At 46.4% G+C, this 18,430-nt stretch overlaps 1 pseudogene; it reads left to right on the plus strand.

Annotated features, from left to right (window-relative positions):
- The first annotated feature begins 614 nt into the window (after positions 1-614).
- LOC105106939 (CST complex subunit CTC1-like) lies at positions 615-16,764 on the plus strand (annotated as a pseudogene).
- Positions 16,765-18,430: the final 1,666 nt, after the last annotated feature.

Genomic DNA, 18,430 nt, shown 5'->3' on the forward strand with positions numbered 1-18,430 from the left:
GTACCTTCCTCATGGGTTTACTACAAAGGACTGAGCCTGCAATAAAAAGTATTGCATTAGCTGGTTGGCCCTGCAGAAGTGATCGTCACACACCAGTGTGTGCAGTGCTGAGAGACATGAGTCTCTGATCTGTACCTAATGCTGGTGAGCACCGTGCCTTTCGTAACCACACGCTTTTGTCATTTTGATTGTGGAGGAGACAGTGAGGCTCTGCCAAGGCTTGTATTTCAATCCAGGTCAGCATCCTCAATCCCGAAAGCCCTCGGCAGTGACAGGAGGTTGGCGCTGGGCCCCACGGGGGGCGGTATAGGCTGGTCTGGGGCCAATAGACCGTGCTGCAGGGGGCAGGACTCTTGGCTGGAACCAAGCAGGTCCACATCTCCTGGTGTCTTACTTGTTGGCTGGTCTGCTCATCCGCATGGTGTCCACTGTCCCTCCAGTTCCTGAGCTGGGCACAACTCTTGGCACCCAGGCTGAAGACCAACCTTCGCAGAACCCAGAGACCACGAACCATTCCAGGCCTGGATCCTCTGTGCTACTTGGGATACTGACACAAGCATCAGACTGATATGAATCTGTCCATACTTCACGTGGAGACGTGTCTACTGGACAGGATGTTCGGTAAGTGTGCTGGAATCATGACCCCACCTTGGTCTCCACCCGCTCACCCTACGGCAGTGCCCAGCATTCTTGGGCAGGGGTCTCAGGGACCTGCCCCCACCCCAGGCTTCTCCTGGCCTTGCCCATCCCCGCCTAATCCCTCAGTAACCCTTCCACTGCACATAGATCCAGAGTCCACCTCCCAAGGTTCAAACACGAGATGAAAGTCTTTCTGGAGATGGGACAACCAACCTCTGAGGGCAAAGTGGAAGTTTTCACCCTGGGGAGGAGCTGCTGGTTCCAAAAGTGTGTAGAAAGGCTGATTTGCTCCTTGATTGAAAAATCCCAAAGGGAGCAGCATGGTAGTAAGGAGCTTCATGTGGTAGGCTCTGGGTGCTGCAGACCCTGCTGCACTGAGGCGTCTTAAACTTCCCACCGCTCCCCTCCCACACAGCTGGGACTTGACTCCTTTGCATCCTGGGATGCCAGGATTCCACGAGTCTGGAATCCTGGCAGCCAGGAATAAGGCAGAGGCTTACAGAAACACTAGCCCAGGCCCTTCCCAATCCCTTCCTGCCTGAATCTCCCTTTTCAGAAGTTGGGAAATAATCCATCTGGCCTCCACTTTCTGCCATAAAACTCCAGTGGAGGGGTTGGTGGGGGCTGCCCTGTCCTAGATTCTCACCTAATGAACCCAGGAGCATTGTAAAAACATAGCTCTTCCCATCCCCAGGATGCAGGCATACTGGCAAACTGCTTAATCTCTCGGTTCCTCAAGTCTCCCCATCTGTAAAATGGGTCTCCAGATAGTAGACTCCATAAAGGTTTTCCCCAAGGTTTCAATGAATGAATACACTAGAGCGTGTAGGACACATTGGAAATGCTTGATGATACAAGTGATGGAGCATCATTTTATTGGGTGTCCTGGGTGATTCTGATGCAGGTGGTCTGCTCTAAGGTGACCAGCGGGATAAGCTCAGCAGTGTTTTCTGCGGAGTCCCCTTCCTTCACTGTGTGTCCCGTATGTTCTCCTGGGCAGTGAACATGCTCAATTCCATGCTCCCCTTCCAGAGGCACTGATCCTCAGCTTGGAAATGCTGGAGGCACTTCAAAGAGAGAATCCTCCTTCTGATGAATTCTTCTTCATCACCGAGAGCAGCAGCCTGGAGGAGAACTGCAGTCCCTGGAAATAAATCTGTCTGAGGCCACCCAGGAGACTGTCCCCGAGACACTGTGATCTCCGTGACGGCGATCTGAGTGCAGGTAGGTTGGTGGGTCCAGAGCCTTGGCCGCAGAGGCCCAGCTAGAATCTTGCTTTGGCTCCTGTGAATCAGGGGCAACAAGTGTTGTCAGCCCTCTACCTGCCCTCCCCCTGCAGACACTTGTTTAAGGACTCAAACGTGAATTGTAATAAATAAAAATTTAAAATATACATATAGTCGGCCCTCTGTATCCACAGCTTCCACATGTGTGGATTGAAAATATTTAGGAAAAAATTGTGGAAAGTTCCAAAAAGCAAAATTTGAATTTGCTGCATATTGGAAATGTATTTACATAGTATTTACACTATATTTACAACGATTTTACATTATAATAGGTATTGTAAGTAACCCAGAGATGATTTAAAGTATAACGGAGGATGTGTGTAGGTTATACGCAACTACTAAGCCACTTTATGGGATGGACATCCTCGGATTTTTTGTTATTGGGGGGTGGCTAGGGAGATGGGAGGGTGGTTCTGGAATCAATCCTCCAACTGTATTGTCAAGAAAGGCTTTGCTTGCTCTCCAAAATGGGAAAAAGCTAAGAATTGCAAAGGGTTGGCCCTACTTTTCATAGTGTTTTCTACTAGGTAGGTGTGGCTAGGTCTTTAATGTCCCAGGGAGCTTAGGAGGAACATTGACTTTTAGTCTCTCATGAATGCTAATTTTGAAAAAAAAAAAATGTTTCAGACTATAACAAAAGCATCAGTATGTGTTTCTTCATTATTCTAATTATTTCATATAGAATAGGATAGCTTTCCTGGTGTGGATGAAAAAATTTCACCTGCCGTATTAGTAAACAAACAATGTTGCGGCCATGAAACCAGCAGCGTTTGCAACCACCCCAGACCATGCACCCTGAGGGATTTGGGATGGAGAAGCACAGGATACTGGCCCTAAATAGTTAAGGTGCAGATCAAAAGAAGGTTTTCAGTGCACCCAGACTCTTGCGTCTTCCCATGTATAGAAAAGCACTAAATTCCTTAACTTGAGATGTCTGGTTTTCTTTAATTAACTTTGATTTCTGACGTTCCGACTGTCTCGTGTTAGTTGTGGCTTCTCCCTTACCTCTTAGCAGTCCCTCAGAGCTACCTGAGAGGCTGCCTTCTGGGCTCGAGTCCCTCAGTAAGTCTGAGAAATAGAACATATTTCTCAAATTGTAGGTTGTGCATTTTTTTCCGTCGACACTGGATTAAATAGCTTTATCAGTCACTTGACTTTTTCTGAGTATTACCATAAGTGGAAGAAAAAGGATTGCAATTGGGGCTGCAGTTTTCTGGTTCATTGACTAATTACTTCCGAGTCAGATCTCCAAGACCTACGTAAGTCAAACCTGCACCCCGCCTTTTTTTAAACTTTAGAATATCACTTACTGAGAATTTGGTGTGTGACAGGTTCTGTTACATGCTTTACACTCACTTGACTTGATCTTCATAATCTATAAAATCATAATACCCCTATGAAAATGAATGTGACCGCCCATTTTACAGATGAGGGAAGAACAGTGTGGGACCCTCGCATAAGTGTGTCACTTTTCGTGTAATATATCTCAGACTCTGCTACTAGCTCCTTTAGGCATTAGGGATAATGTTTAGATATTCTTTTAATCCTGAGGCCCAAAACACATAGCCAAACATGGATTATTCACAAGTACACTTATTGTCATATTCATCAACCAGTTAGCCCTAGTCAACATCAACAGTGGTGTTAACTAATGAGAACTAGGTCTACCACATGGCCATTTGACCATAGGTGACTCCCTGTATACGCTTGACAGATCAAGAAAAGTGCTTGTTGGGGGAGAGTGTGGTTTAGTGGTAGAGCATGTGTCTAGCATGCACAAGGCCCTGGGTTCAATTCTCCAGTCCCTCCATTAAAGAGAAATAAAGAAATAAATAAACCTAATTGCCCTCCCCCCAAGGATAAAAAGATGTATTTTTTTTAAGAGTCCATTTAAGTTTCATTTCTATAAACAGGAAAGTTGAAATGTTTCTCCTCTATTTCCCTGGGAGCTCAGGCCCTAGCCTAAAGGATTAAGGAAACAAAAATGCCTCTGGCAGTAGGTGCAAGGGGCCCCACTCAGGCAGCCCTCAGGGGAGCGGGCATGTTAGCCACAAGCCCAAAGGCACAGGGAGGGGGAGCTCCTTTGGCTCTAGGTCTCATGACTTGGATTCTGGAGGAGAAAGTCCCAGGTGGGCAAAACAATGTGGAGAGCTTTTAATTTTTTCCAGTGGAAGTAGATAATTAGGATTACCTATTTATTATTTTTTGTGGCAGTACAGGGTATTGAACCTGGGACCCTGTGCACACTGAGCGCATACCCTGCCAGTGAGCTACACCCTCCCCCTAAGGGGAGTTTATAACCTGCCATGTCACTCCGCTGGCCAGGATCGGATGGATGCTTGTAGGAACTGTGATCTGAGGGAATGTCTATCCAGGGTATCTCCCAGAACCTCCCCACCATGGGGTGTCCTTGCTGCTCATGGACCTGGGATTCTGTCCCCATCAGCCCTGAGAGTGGCAATGCTCCACCTACAGCTGCCAGCCCATCTTCTCCCAGACCCCTCACCCTTTCTATCTCCTGCTGGGCATGGGTCCCTGGGGGGTAAGGGAGGGAGCCCAGCTGGAGCCCTCCCCCCCACCCCCCACTGGGGCCACCCAGGCTTTTTATAATCCATATTCATTTGCAAGTTCTTGGGGCTTCAGGTTTTTCCTTTGTCTCTCCTTCATGACATAAAGTTTGTTTTGTCATTATAATATCTTTGTCATTCCATGTATTGACCTGGTCTGTTAACATAATTGAAAACTTGTCTTGTTCACATTTTATTTAAATTAGAAATGCCAACTAAATATCTGGATCCAAGAAAATAAGGGCTCAAATTTGCAGCTGTTTTCTCAGAGCCTTTGACAAGTCCATTATTATGGTGAGGCACTTACTTAGACTCTCTTTTTTCCTTTTTTTTTTTTTTTTTCTAATTGAAGTATAGTTGATTTACAATATTGTGTTGGTTTCAGCTGTACAGCAAAATGATTCAGTATTTTTTCAGGATATATATCATTATAGGTTATTTTAAGATGCTGAGTATAATTCTTTGTGTTATACAATAAATCCTTGTTGCTTATCTATTTTATGTGTAGTAGTTGTGTTGACCCAAATAAATGCACAGTCTGAAAGTTGAGAGTTATGTTTATTTGGTGGACATTTCTGAGGCCCCAAACCCCTTCAGGCCCAGGATGGCAGCCTCTCAGATGGCTCTGAGGGACTGCTCCAAAGAAATGGGGGAGGAGCTAGGAGATAGAGAAATTTTACAACAAAGATCAGGTGGTCAGAACGTTAAAAGATTACTTGTTAACTGAAGAAAGCCAGACATCTCAAGTTAAAGAATTTAGCGGTATTCTATGTATGGGAGGAAGCAAACATTTGGGCTCACTGAAATCATTCCTTTGACAAGCACCTAGCTATCTAGGGCCAGGATCCTGTCCTTTCTTATTCTGAGTCCCCTCAGGGTGCACCACTGTGAGTGGCTGCTGAGGCAGGGCTGCAGGCTTGTCTTCACTGTAGGGGTGGTGGCAGTGGCTGATGACTTGATGGCTTCATCATTTTTCTTTTACTGATATGGCTTGCATTCACATTTGTTATCTGTTAATCCCATACTTCTAATTTATTTCCCCTAACCCTTTTTCCCCCTTGGTAACCATACGTTTGTTTTCTGTCTGTGAGTCTGTTTCTAGTTTGCATATATATGTATTCATTTGGGTTTTTTTAGATTCCACACATAAGTGAAATCCTACAGTATTTGACTTTCTCTGCTAATCAGAGCCCTCATTTTCTTGGAGCCAGATATTATCTCACTTAGCATAATATTCTCTAGGTCCATCCACATTGCTGCAAATGGCAGTATTTCTTTCTTTCTTTCTTCCTTTCTTCCTTTTTTAAAGTGTTTTGTAGTGTTTTGTTTTTTTGGATACCCAGAAGTGGGATACCTGGACCACATGGTAGTGCTAGTCTTAATTTCTTTTCTTAATTTTTTGAGGAATCTCCATGCTGTTTTCCACAGTGGCTGCACCAATTTACATTCCCACCAGCAGTGTATAAGGGCTCCCTTTTCTCCACATCTTCACCAGCACTTGCTATGTCTGGTCTTGTTGATAATAACCATTCTGACAAGTGTGAGGTGACACTTCATTGTGGTTTTGATTTGCATTTTTGTAATAATTAGCAACGCTGAGCATCTTTTCATGTGCCTGTTGGCCATCTGTATGTCTTCTATGGAAAAATGTATATTTAGGCCTTCTGTCCATTTTTTGTCTGAGTTGTTTGTTTTTTCAATATTGAGTTGTATGAGCCGCTTATATATGTTGGCTATGAACTCTCTGTCAGTCACATCATTTGCAAATATTTTCTCCCATTCCATAGGTTGTCCTTTCATTTTATTAGAGGTTTCCTTTGCTGTGCAAAAGCTTTTAAGTTTAATTAGGCCACATTTGTTTGTTTTTGCTTCTATTTCTTTTGCCTTGGGAGACTGATCCAAGAAAACATTGCTACAGTTTACGTCAAAGAGTGTACTGACTATCTTTTTTTCTAGGAGGTTTATGGTTTCATGTGTTACATTTAAACCATTTTGAGCTTATTTCTGTATATGGTATGAGGGAACGTTCAAATCTCATTTGTTACATCAGTGTCTTACACTTTTCTGAATACAAGTCTTTTACTTCTTTAGGTAGATTTATTCCTAGGGATTTTGTTCTTTTTGATGTGATGGTAAATGGGATTGTTTCCTTAATTTCTCTTTCTGATAGTTCAGTGTCAGGTTACCTTTTAACACATTGAAGAATCAATATCTATAATTACGATGAACTGAAAGTCCACACTTTATTCTGATTTCTTTAGCCTTTACCTAATGTCCTTTTTCTGTTCCAGGATCCCACATTACACTTAGCCATCGTGTCACCCAGGCTCCTCTTGGCTGTGATAGTTTCTTAGACTTCCCTTGTTTTTATTACCTTGATAATTTTAAGGCGTGCTGGTCAGGTGTGTTACAAGATGCCCATCTACTGAAATGTGTCCAGAGTGTTTCTTATGATTAGACTGGAGTTGTGGGTTTGGGGGAAGAAACCAGAGATGACTCACCCTTCCATCACATCGAGTCAAAGGTACGCACAGTGAGCATGACTTCACTTTCAGCGTTTCATCTGGCTGAGGGAGTTCCTCCACTGTGAAGTTACACACATACTCCTCTCCAGACAGTAATCTTGGAAGTAAATCACTGTGTTTGGCCCACTTTGAATTAATGAGCAAGGAGTTAGGTTCCACCTCCTGGAGGGCAGAGGAGCTACATGTGTTGTTTGGAATTTCTCTGCATGAGAACTTGGTCTGTTCCCCATCGCTTATTTATTCAATCATTTAGTTGTGTCAGTATGGACTCGTGTCTTACTGATCTTTTTAAAGAAACAGCTTTTGGCTTTATTTTTCCTGTCTGTGTTCTGTATTCCATTGCTTTCTACTCTAACCATTTTACTTCCTCTGTTGTATCCTTAAGATTGTTCTGTTTTCATGAAATAATGTCATTTGTAGCAACATGGATGGACCTAGAGTTTATCATAGTAAGTTAAGTAAGTCAGACAGGGAAAGGCAAATAACATATGTTATCACTTACATGTAGAATCTAAAAAAAAAAAAAAAAAAAAAAAAAAAAGAACTTATTTACAAGCCAGAAATAGACTCAAAGACATAGAAAACAAACTGTGGTTATGGCCAGGGTGGAAATTGAGGGGAGGGACAGATTAGGAATTTGGGATTAATATATACACAATACAGTATATAAAATAGATAAACAGCAAGGACCTATTGGACAGCACAGAGAACTACATTCAATGTCTTCTAATAACCTATAATGGAAAAGAATCTGAAAAATATATATATACTTGTGTGTGTGTGTGTATAAAACTTAATCACTTTGCTATACACCAGAAACTCAACATTGTAAATCAACTACACTTCAATTTAAAAAAATTTTTTTAAGGATTATTCTGTTTCCTCTAATTTTAGGAGTTGAATGTGTGCCTTATTTGTTTTGTTCTTTCTGGTAACTGTGGAGGAAGCACCTTCCTCTCCCTCTCCCTCTGCCCACCCCGGCATCCCTCTGAGCTTTGGACAGACCCCAGGCTTGCATGTCACACTCCAGATCTGCAACAGAAAAGAAGAAATCTGACTCCATATTAGATCTGTTCCTTTGGCCTGTTTTCTAGGCTTAACCTTGCTAGCTCTACATTCACATAAGATAACAAGTTGCAGAAAAGAGAATAACATTTGTTTTGTTAGAGGTTTTGCAGGAGCACCATGAGCTGGCCCACGTGGACAGCTGCAGGAACAAAGAATTCCTACACCAAGAAGTTTGCAACAATCAACAAAACCCCCTCAACATTTTTTGTATTCTGACTAGGGGAGGATTCTCTTAAAACATTAGTCGGCCATCCTCTCAGTCTACCAGCTTTCCAAATAAAGTTGCTATTCCTTCCCCCAACACCTGGTCTACTGATTTACTGGTGTGTGTCATGGGGCGAGCAGGTAACAGACGTACTGTCACAGTCTCACAGCTGCCCTCTCTTGGGATGTCAGGCCTCTCTACCACCCCTGACCGCCCTCTTTTCAAGGACATCTATGCAGGATTGTTTCTGTCCCTTTGCACTATAAACACCCCACTCTTCAAATTTCCATGGGGCTTGTTTTGCCATAGAAAGACAACTAGTTACTTTTTATGCATGTATTTTAAGACAATCCCAAGAGCCCTGACAGAAACTGCGTTAACTCTGATGGTTTGACCCCCATGCCCTTTTGCATGATGATCTTTTTTTTTCCCTATTATTTATAAGAGAATTACAACATTTCCAAATTTGGTCAGTTCCTAGTTCTGAGAGCTAATCTCAAAATTAGCCGCCAGATGGAGCCCAATCTTCTCTTAATCCCACATCCAGCTCATTCTTTGCAGGGAAAATGAAAAGCCTTGAAGTTTTTACACTGTTTCCAAAAGCACTTCAAAAAAAATTTTTTTTTAATTTCCTGTAGAGAACAATATTTAGAAAGGGAATAGGTAAAGGGGGAAACTAACGAATTCATCTATCCACACGATTCAGCAAAACCACATACTTAAGAAGGCAAGACTTGGGGAGGAAACTTATCTTGGAAGCTCCCCTTTTATTCTTGTATTTGATAAGTGTTTTGTATTTTAAATATGCAACAGTGGAATAGTTTACCCACTTGGTTATCTTAAGGAAGATATTAACTTGATTCTGTCTATATAGAAGGGTATCTGTACAGCACCTCCATTAAAAAAATAATAAACCTAATTACCTCCCCCACCAAAAACAAAAAAACAAAACACATTCTTTTTCATTATAGGTTACTGCAAGAAATTGAGTACAATTCCCTGTGCTACACGTGGTACTGAGGATTGAACCCAGGACCTTGTGCATGCTAAGTATGTGCTCTACCATTGAGCTACAGCCTCCCCCTTTAACAGAGGCATTTGTATCAAGTCTGTCTTTATCCCTGATGAAGGAAGAAACTTCATATGGGGTAGTGAACTCTGAAATGTGTCCACCCAGTCCTCCTTCAAGAAAGAACCCCAGCTGAAGGGAGAGCTTGAGGGAGAGATCCCTCAGCTGTCAGCATATGGACCACCCTCCACTGAAGTGAGCTGTCTCTCTGCAGACCTGTCCCCTCCCACAGCATCCCAAGTCCCATATGTGAGCCAGTTGGAGGTGGAAGGCCTGGGGGCCTCCATTGAAGCTCCCCTTCCCCCTCTGCCCAGTCCCACCTCCTTCCTGTCCCCTCCATAAGTGCTGAGCCCAGAAGCAACATCCTGCACACTAGACCATCTCAAAATCTGCTTCCAGAGAAGTGGAACCTGTGATAATTGTGTCAGGAGTGGTCAAAAAAAAAAAAACAAGTAATGAGATGGGATTTTGGCACTGGACCACTATTGCATGGCAGACAGTGAGGACCCCATCACTGGGTGTTGGTGGGCACACACAGCCTCTGACACAAAGTCATGATCCAGTTGCTAAACTTTCATCCCTGGTCAGTTTGGATAGTGTACAACATCACGGAAATATGACAACGGAATTAGGTGGCTACTTCTAGGCTTGATTGGTGTTCTAGTCTAGAACAGTAATTTCTCAATTTTCAAAGGCATCAGAATCATCTGAAGGGCTTGTTAAAATACAGGTTGCTCATGGATGGACCTAAAGATTATCACGTTGAGTGATGTACATCAGAGAAAGACAAATAATCACTTATATGTGGAATATAAAAATAACCCCAAAAAGCAAATTCTATTTACAAACCAAAAGCAAACTCATGGATATAGAAAACAAACTATGGTTACTGAAGGGGAAAGGGCGGGGAGGGATAAATTAGGGGTTGGGGATTAACAGACAAGCATTACTATATATAAAATAGATAAACAATAAGGACCTACTGTATAGCACAAGGATCTGTATTCAATTTCTTGTAATAACATATAATGGAAAAGAATCTGAAAAAATATGTATGTATATGTATAACTGAGTCCCTTTGCTGTACACCTGAAACTAACGCTGTAAATCAACACTTCAATAAAAAAATTTTTTTTTAAAAAACCACAGCCCAGCCCCAGAGTTCCTGTTTGGTAGTTGGTGGGTTCTGAGAATCTGCCTCTCTAACAAGTTCCCAGGTGACACCGATACTTCTTTTGGGGACCATATTTTGAGAGCCACCGCTCTAGGAAATTTCAGTGACAGACTGAGTGCAGTTAACACAATGGAGAGGCAAGTGTGAGCCACTGCTAGTGAAGAGGTTCTCATCTCCTGCAACAGGAGAGCAGGGACAGCTGAGGCCAGGCCCTCATCAAAGGGAGTAACTGAGCTCCAAAGCTTTACTTCCATCAGAAGAAGGCCTGCTTTGCCAAGGTTGAAAAAGAAGGGGGCCCCAATATATGGAATGGAATATCTGGGTTGATGCCTCTGAAAATCTTTGAGTTCCCAAATTCCTCTGAGTGATCCACCCCTTCCTACCAAAAGCTAACATCCTCTGCTTGCTTAAAGGCAATACAGAGACATGTGCCTGTCCCCACCCCCAGGATCAGCCCTGTAGTCCTTTAGGCCAATAACTAATCACAGCCTGGTGAGGGATGTGCTGACCTGTGAGGTTGCTGCAGAAACCAGCCAGTGTGTGCCAGCAGGAACCTGGAGAGTATGCAAGGGACAGGATGCTGATGGTGCTTCATTCAGAGTAGCCAGAACGGTGTGGGAGGGTATGGTCAGTGGTTAGAGTACATGCTTGGCACACCTGAAGCCCTGAGTTCGATTCCCCAGTACCTTCACTAAGTAAATAAACTTAATTATCTCCCTCTGCATCTCAAACAAACAAACAAACAAACAAACAAAAAACAAAAAACAGACAAAGAGTATGCAGAAGGAAAGATTGGCTAAAGAAGTTTCTCCCTTTGGGAATAGTCTTACAAAACAGAGAATTTAATGTCTGAGAAGCATCCTGAGAGGATGCAATCTCACCACCAGGACAGGTCCCAGAAATGCAGAAGAAACAATGGCTCACACTGAGTAGAGAGGCCAGCACTGCTATAGGAAAAACTGGGACATGAAATTAAAAGACTCAGTCAGACAATGGAATAGTACTCAGCCTTCAAAAAGAAGGAATCCTCTCAAAGAGATACATGCACTCCTGTGTTTGTTGCAGCATCTACAAGGCTGAGGACACTGGAGGAGCCCCTTCTACCTTGAAAGGGGCAACAATTAATTTTGACAGGAATAGACACATTTTCCAGATACATGTTTGCCCACAGGACCTCAGCCAGCATCTCTAAAGAATGTTAAAACCACCAATGCACGGTCACACATGATACCACCTCAGACCAGGTTCATTGTAAATATTTTATTTTAATTTTTCCTCCAGAATAGATGATATATCAGATTTGATCAATTCAGATTTGATGAATACATTGACTAGGCATTTGATAAGCTATTTTATACAATTTCTATTAGTTGTATATTATGATTTTCATTTCATTGTTTTTTTTTTAATCTGTTTTTTGGTAGTGGGGAGGTAATTAGGTTTTATTTACATATTTATTTTTGGAGGAGGTACTGCGGATTGAACGCAGGACCTCATGCCTGCTAAGCATGTGCTCTACCACATGAGCTATACCCTCCCCACCATTTCATGGTTAAAGAAACTGAGATGCATTAGAGTGTAAGTTACAGTGTCCCACAATAAGAACAGGGTCATATTTTGAACCGAGGCCTCTCTGAATCAATGCATTTTGTTGTCTTGCCTATATTATGGTCTTGCTTTATTATTGAAAAAGACTACCCACAGACATACTTTATGACCTTACCTCTAAAAGGAAGAAAAAATAATTAACAGTTCAAAGTATTCCTCACATTTTCCTACTAAGTTGGAAACACTGGCTTTTCAACTTAACATTCAAGTCACAGATTCAGAAAAACTGCAAAAATTAAAAGATGTGCAGGAAATGCTACATGAATATTTACCAATTCCGTGGCTGAGTCCAAGTAGAAAGTAGGAAGACAGGCTCAGACTTTAGTGGGTGGGCTCCCCTCTGTGCAGTCACACAGTGAATTATCCCTGTGGTCTCAACACAGGTAGGTTTCTCGAGCCTTCATGTTTGTAGGAGAAGGTGCTCAGGCATTGGCTGGAAATCTAGGATTCTCAAAAAGACACATTATTTCCAATTAATACCTTTCCATCAGGACTTAATGCCTTCTGAGTGTTTAGGAGGAGGATTCCTACATTGCTAAGAGCATTTGTGGGTGACTTCATTCAACAACCCTGAAGTGACAGGAACACCTCTTTGGGATCTCTTCTGTGTTGCCGTGTGCTTGACATTACAATTCAATATCTTAGGCTCCATTTTGGCATCTCAGAAGCACACCCATCACAGAATAAAACTCTTCTCCTAACACGGAACTTTGTTCCTCTAGAACATTAAGCCCTAAAAACTGCCATCTGGAAGAACACGAGTAATTCACAAAAATGTGATTTTTCAGACAGTTCCATGGTAAGGAATCAGCTGAGCAAGGGAGCAATGGTCCCTCATACACAGCAAGACCCTGTGATTGGCCACAGCAAACCCCATGACCCCTCTGACATGCAGCGCTGGTGTCTGCTGCCAGTTTCCTGAAAGGCATCTGTGGATTTAACTGGTCATTTTAACAGGTTTCAAGAGACATTCATTTTAAAACAGGTTCTAAGAGCTGTTCCTATTTTGTTTTAACATGGTCTCAAAAATGTGTTGAGATAGACTTAAAATCCTACCTAAGGCATGATGAAAAAGAGGTCTGTTCAAACAAGTGTTAATAAAAAGAAGCCAAGTTTCTTTCACATCTGTGGTCATGGCCATGCTTTTCCCCATTAACTGTTGAAAAGTCTGTACCAGCCTGCGTGCTTTCCAGGGGCGGAGGCTTGGGCGCGTCAGGGCTGCCTCCCGGGCTGAGGCTCCTGCTTCTGATGATCAGGAAGGTGTTTGAACTGGCTTCACTTTCCTCATGAACAAGCCTGGCTGGAGGCTGCCCAGGCTTTCATCCAAGAGACCCTATGTCCACCTGGCAAGGAGCGTGATGTCCAGTTGACTGAGTTGGTAACTGACTGTATGAAGACTGCTTGTCCCAGGGAAGGCACCAGGGTTTTACACTACCTCTGAGCTATGGCTTTGTCTCAGTGAAGGATCTCAGGACCCAGCAGCGTCTCCTGTGCTGCAGTCCCTTGTCCTGGAGCAGGACTGCATACCAGAATTGGGCCCAGGAGGCTGGGCCACGTGGGGTCCCCCTGGGCTGGGAACAGCTGTTACTTTTAGGGACACTAACAGACCTATCAAGGGACTTGGAATACAAGTGCAGGAACAGAAGCCTCTGCATAAGAGCTAACACTGGTACCCTGGGCTGTGAGAAGCAAGTGCAGCAAACCTTGCTGGAATGCTGGTTCGATTGAGCGCTCTGGTAAAAAGTAAAAAAAAAAAAAGCCTACTTCATCCTGTCTCTTGGTGGCTCATTCCCAGCTGGCAGCCATGTGTCTGTCATTGTGCAGGTCCCCGCCCAGCTGGTGTGGCACCGAGCCCTTTGGCCTGGTAGGGCCTATGTGCTGACAGAGCTGCTCCATGGTCCAAGCTCCGTGGTCACCGTTACCGGGTTTGGATGCCTGGTCCCTCCTCCCAGCTGTTGCCACTGAAACCAGAATGTGTGTGCAAGCTGGAAGTGGAGCTGGATGGGCCCCTTTCAGAGGCTGACCTGCCCCAACTCCTCAAGCCCAGCAACCCCCAAGACAAGAAGGGTCCAGAAGGTCTTGTCCAGGACTCCAGACACTTACCATACACGGGAACAATCACTGATGTGTTGAATTGGCCTGCGGGCCTCGAGGAGTCAGATGGGCAGCTGAGGCTCTGCCTCGCCCACCAGCATCTCCTTGGCTGCAGGCGAGCAGTGGGACCAGCAGTCTGTCCGCAGCTCCAGGTGCTCACCTCCTGCAGTCAGCGGGCAGAGGGACACGAAGGCCTGTGCTGGCCTCCTGCCTCCGTGGCGCCGTTTGACTTCGGGGCTTCTCTTATCAGATGCCGGAGACTCAGTCTTCCCACTGAGCCCAGGGGCCGCCCTGTATGAGCTGCTGGTGTGGGAACATCAGTTAGGACTTCCCCTCTACCCATGGGCCACCAGGGCCCTGGAGGAGCTGGCCAACAAGCTGTGTGCCCACATGCTGAGACACCACCAGGTCCTGCAGCATTCCTCTCCTGGGAGCCCCGGCCTGGGACTACAAATCCTGGCCCCTACCTGCGAGGTCCTCTTTCCACCCTGCTGCCCTGGTCGGAATCCACAAAATGAGACCCTTGAAGAGCCTCATCACTGTCCACTCCAGAACTATGCTCGGCTGCAGACCCCCAGCTCTTTCCCTACTCTGGCTGCCCTGAAAGAGGAAGGGAGGTGTAGGGCCTGGGCCTCCTTTGACCTTAAGACCCTTCTGCCCCTCCCAGAGGCTTCTCTCCTGCCCAGTTGCCAACTCCATCAGCACCCTGCCTGGTTGTAGCTCTGCTGCCCTCTGCCTTCCACCCAGCCCCAATTCTACTTGGGGTCCTGGTGCCTTCTTCTCATAAACATCTGAAACTTTGGGACCAAACTGGTTCCTACTCCTGGCCAACCCCTCACAACCCCTCACCAACCCTGGGCTCCTAGGCTGCCTGGTGCAGGCAGAGGGGTTCCAGTTGGTCATAGAAAGTATTGTCAGAAGCAACTTCCCTTCCTGGAAGGAGCTGAGCATCACAGGCTTCATCCAGAAGGAGCAGGCCAGAGTCTATGTCCAGTTCTTTCTGATCCTGTCTGTGCCCAGACCTTTCCTTCGCTCAGCCAGCTCCTCAACTCCTCCTCAGACAGAGCCCTCCCTCCCACAGGGTCCCCACGGAGGACAGAGCCAGCTGTTCTTGCTGTCCCACAGGAGGCACTGATGAAGAGGAACTTTCATGTCCCCCCAAGAGCCATTTCAGAGGTGCCCAAGCCTGCCCTCAGGTTCCATGTATCAGGGAACTGGCTTAGGGGCACTCAGAGGAAGGAGGGACCTGGATGGGGCCCACCGGAGCCCATGGAAGATGAAAACATGGATCAGAAGGTTCTCCTCATCTTCCTTGGCTCCTCAGTCCGCTGGTTTGAGTTCTTGCATCCAGGGCAAGTGTACCGACTCATGGCTCCTGGCCCTCCTCACGCCAATGTTGTTGGAGAAGGGTGGTTCATCCTGAAGATCGCAGCATCCTCTGGAGCTGGCTGGCTGTGCGTCCTGCCTCACTGTCCGGGATGAGTGGGCCCTGGAACTGGAGAGCTCCCGGGACATCCCAGAGGTGCTGGGTACTAACAGGGCACTGCCTGAATCCTCACTGACTGACCTGCTCAGTGGCAATTCCACGGATTCCTTAGTGTCTTTCTCAGCTGAGAGTTTGTCACATCTCTGGATGAAGCCTGGGAGCATTGGGGCTGTGAAGCAGTGCATGAGGCTCACTGTAGCTCTGGAGACTGCTGACTGTGAACTCCCTCTGCACTTGGACATATATATTGAGGACCCACACTTGTCTCCCCAACTAGGACTTCTTCCAGGAGCCTGAGTCTACTTTAACCAGCTAGAGAAAAGGGTTTCCAGATCCCACAATGTTTCCTGTTGTTTCTGGTCTACTGATGTGCGGGTCATGAGTTTTTCCCCCCGATACCACGATCAGTGCTCCCCAGCCCCACAGCCACCTGGCTGAACTTCTGCAAGGTCGCTGGGCCCTGTTCCAGGCCACTGCCTCTCGCCATGTGGTTTCTGTCTTCCACCTTCAGCTCCTCTGGGTGTGTGCCCACTGTACCAGCCTCTGCCCCCAGGGAAGGTGTACTCATCAGAGCCCCACTTGCCTGACTCAGACATCTGTAAGCCAGGCCAGGATCAGGCTCCCAGTGGAGGGTGGGACTTCTGAAGCTGTGGCGACCTGCAGGAATCCTCATGTGGCAGCAGCACTAGGGCTATGTCCTGGTGAGTGAATCTCCCTCCGAGTTTGTCCATGGGCCAGGGAGAGTGGCTTTGCAACTTATAGGACCTGGAGCCCAACCTGAGTCCTCAGCCAAGATGGATGAGCCCTTGATCCTCTTCCTCCAGACACCCTGTACCAGTTTCTCTGTCCTCTGCCATATTGTGCTTTCTTTTGAGCTTAAGAGGAAACCTTCCAAGATTATCTTGTTAGAACCCCCTCGGTTATACCAGTTCCAGTGTAGGGAGTTCCCTTTCCTAACTCATGTGAATCCCAGGATCCAGCCGTCATGCCTCTCTATCCAGGAGAACCCCAGTGCCCTGACGGCCTTAGGGTCCTCTTGCTGACCTGCGCTGCAGTGGCCTGAAAGTTCTTCCTGCCCTGCTAGAAGCCTTGAGGCCTGGGCTCCAACTCATCCCCCTTGTTGAGGCCCTTACCTTCCCTTTGATTGAACCAGGACCCCAGGTCCTGGATTCACAGACTGCCATTTCTCTAGTATTCTCATGCCAACCTTTCTTGAGGAAACTGGCAATCATGGCGCTGTTGCAATTTCCTCTCTAGTTGGGGTCAAGACACCTGTACCTATAGGCGGCCCTGAGCACCTAGGTTCTGTCTTTGTGGCAGGGACTTTCCCCTTGTGGGGGTGCTCCTGACAGACCCCTTGGTCTGCAATAAACCTCCAATGATGTTTCTCAAAAAAAAGTCTGAACCAGCAGCAAATATAGTCATATATATAGATGACATAGATATAGATGATATAGATATAGATATAGATATAGATATAGATATAGATATAGATATAGATATAGATATAGATATCTGTGCTTGTGTGTGTATACAAAGAAGTACAATTTCAGCTGACTTAAAAAAAAAAGTACACTTTGTGAGCCACAAGCATCTCTTGCTACAAGGCCTTTCAAGAGCATTCACCTCCCTGCAGAGGGGACAGCTGACGTAGAGAAGTTTAAACCCCCCAGACTGGTGCTCCCTAGGGCTTTAATCACCAGAGGTGTACGCAGTTTGGAGGAGGGGCATTCCGACGACCCAGGGGGCAACGGTGACTCCTAACATCTGATCCCTTGATGCTGGCCTGGGGCTGCCAGCAGCAGCTGGAGGAGAAAACAGAAGAGGGGACCGTAAGGCCCCTGGGGAGGATAGGACTCGGGTATGCTGGAGTCAGTGCCCACCCCAGGCTTGGGGCCCTGACACAGGCCCTGGCCCTGCTCTCAGGCACCTGCTGTATGTACCTGTCTGTTTGCCACCTGCCAGTGTGTCCACCTGCAGGGACAGGGAGCGAGGGGCCCGGGCACGTCCTCTCCCACCTAGGCCTGGGAGGGAACAGTGGGCAGCCCTGGCCAGGGCCGCAGGCCACAGGGGCCTCGGCTGTGCCCATCTGGATGGACAGTCTGGCATGGTCCCCCAGACTCTGGGCCTGCCTGCAAGCCCTGTGATGGCCATAGGGGTCATTTCTCCTCTGGGCCTCTGTGACCTTACCCCTTCCCCTAGCCCATCTTTCAGGGAAGGATCTACAACCCAGCCAGAGGGGAAGGAGGACAGGGAATTGGAGGAGAAAGGTCATTGCAGCCATCCTCCAGCCTCCCTGAAGCCCCCATCCTCTGCGCCTCAGCCCATGTGGGTACAGAGATCTCTCCCACCTCTGCCCCCTCACTGCAGGAGTGACCTATTCTTTGGGGGATGACGGTGGGATCAGACCCCAGTCTCTGGCTGTGACTTTGACGTCCAACTGCCTCCTCCCTGCCCCCACCTGCTCTGCTGCCTGTCAAATAACCCCTCAGGTGCACCCTTCAGGGTCCCATCAGTGCTCCTGTCAGGAAGTTTTTCTGCCCTCTCCCCCCTCCCCTGGAGTCTCCTGGAGCCACTGGGTCCAGGCTTCAGCCTAGACTGACCCCTGCCTCCCGCCTTGGCCAGGCCAGCACTGTTGCCCTCCCCGCATTTCATGGTGAGGAAACCAAGGCTTGGACGGGGTCACAGTGAGGAGGCAGGAGTACCCAT

The sequence above is a fragment of the Camelus dromedarius genome, chromosome 6 (genome assembly GCF_036321535.1).
Source record: "Camelus dromedarius isolate mCamDro1 chromosome 6, mCamDro1.pat, whole genome shotgun sequence".
Lineage (NCBI taxonomy): Eukaryota > Metazoa > Chordata > Mammalia > Artiodactyla > Camelidae > Camelus > Camelus dromedarius.